Raw genomic sequence first — 2,235 nt, 5'->3', positions numbered from 1 at the left:
GTAGTGTATGGCGCTAGCCAGGATGGCAACAATACCCTATCACGTTGTTACGTTATTACGCAAAGGCGTTGGTCTTCTCCCAGCGCGGCTAGGCAGCGGAGGCGACTGGGGATGCCCCAGGCAACTCCGCGCAGCGCACAAGCACCCGCCTATCACCATCAGTGGCGGGAAGTTTAACTGGCCAGGATTGGACTGGCCAGCCTGGGAGGTTGTCCCGGGTGATGTACATAAGCGGGACCTGGCCCGCGTGTTCTCTCTCTCTCATGTGATGTACCTGCAATAAAGCATGTTGCCCTACGCACGTCTCCTGACTCGGTACATTACAGTTTCTCTCCTGAGTCCTTGCAGATAATGGCCTTAAATCAAGCCAGAGCCTTAATTAAGCAAAGAATATTAGATGTAGAGAGGCAAAACAACATCACCAGAGCCCCAAACATTTTAGCCTCCCCCCAAACAAGATAAGCGGCCCCGTGGCGCAGAGTGGTAAAGCAGCAGCACAACAGTACTGTGATCTGAACTCTCTGCTCATGACCTGAGTTCTATCCCAGCAAAAGCTGGTTCAGGTAGCCGGCCCAAGGTTGACTCAGCCTTCCATCCTTCTGAGGTCGGTAAAATGAGTACCCAGCTTGCTGGGGGGAAAGTGTAAAAGACTGGGGAAGGCAATGGCAAACCACCCCGTAAAAAGTCTGCTGTGAAAATGTTGTGAAAGCAACGTCACCCCAGAGTCGGAAACGACTGGTGCTTGGACCTTTCCTTTCCTTCCTTTCCCAAACAAGATATGTTGTTTCCCATAGCCTTTTATCTATCAAATTTAGACATTCTATTTTGTTGAAGGACCTTCTCAATGGCCCATTGAAATATTTTCCCCTTGGAAATGATAGTGGGCCACTACAGAAAGACACCAATAGTCAAGTGTGTCTGTCTGTGTGGATACAATTACACATATTCTACTAAGCTGTGGGCACTACAACCAAATACGGGAGAAAATTACCTTTTTAGGTATTGATTAGACTCCCTGGCTAACTCCAATGAAACCTATATATTCTGAACAATTCAAAAGAGAATCCAGGACACTGATTTACAACTAATAAAAGCTGGAGCAGAGGGGACTTGTTCCCCCCATTTCCTGGATCTTGCCTTCCTGCAAAACTATATGGCTCAGTACTTTTCAAGCTTAACAGTACCTTCTCAATGTAGAGCATTTATGTTGGCCAGACTCAATATATTTCCTTTGGCCGTGGTCACAGGCAGATACCCTATGAGGAAAGACTCTGTAGATGTCTCTGTAAAGAACCCGACTCTGTTTGTCAAGACCCCAGTAACTCAAGTAATGCAAACAGTCCACTTTAAGAAATGACAGTTTTATTCAGTCACCGATGCTACTGGAAGCAAAACGAGTTTTGCTAAGTGAGCCAAGGCAATGGTCCCCTTCTATATATTAGAATAACAGTTACATTTTCAAAGCAAGGCGGGAAGCGATGCGTGGGCAAACATAACCCCTCCCCAGTTGTCCAGTTCCTTCTCCAAACAGGTGCCGTGCTACCAGTGGCCTGGCCTTGAGGTTCTGTCTCAGGCCTTGTTACTCATTACAGAGATAAAGAGGCAAAAGCATAGCACAATTAACAATCGGTACTGAAGCATAATTCATGGCAAGGCCCTTGACACTTTTAAGCATATCCTCTGAAACTGCCCGCTGTTTACTCAGCTGCATTCACATTTGATTAGCCCTCTTTTTTCAACTAAGACGGCAACCAATAGAGGGATTGCTATGTCTTTCTAAACTTCGATACCTTCTCCTTTCACATTGGAGCGGCTTTGACAGCTGCTGAAATGAGGTTTAGCCCCTCTGAAGTCCGGTGTTTGGGCTACTGGAGGTCCTGGGCATATTAGGTTTATGTGGAGAAATGGTGATGGCTGATGGTGTGTTTCCTTACGGGATGCGGCACAAGAAGAGTAACCATCAAAACACCAATTTGCTGGCATTCCATTATGCATTGGTCAGGAAGGAGGGCCAGAGGCTCCAGCATCAGTACCCAGCTATGCATTGGGGACTGCACCTCTGTTGAATGGCTGGGAAGGAGAGGAATTCATTGGAGCCAGCTCTTACCCCCTCTCCCATGAGCATCGGTCAACAGGAGCACCTCCCCAGGCTGCAGTCGTGCATTTAGGCAAAAAATTATCTGGGCACTAGGTCAGCAGTCTTCTTGTTGATTAAGGTCCTGAGAGATTTTGAGA

The sequence above is a fragment of the Heteronotia binoei genome, chromosome 15, assembly GCF_032191835.1.
Source record: "Heteronotia binoei isolate CCM8104 ecotype False Entrance Well chromosome 15, APGP_CSIRO_Hbin_v1, whole genome shotgun sequence".
NCBI lineage: Eukaryota > Metazoa > Chordata > Lepidosauria > Squamata > Gekkonidae > Heteronotia > Heteronotia binoei.
Note: the sequence above shows the minus strand (reverse complement) of the source record.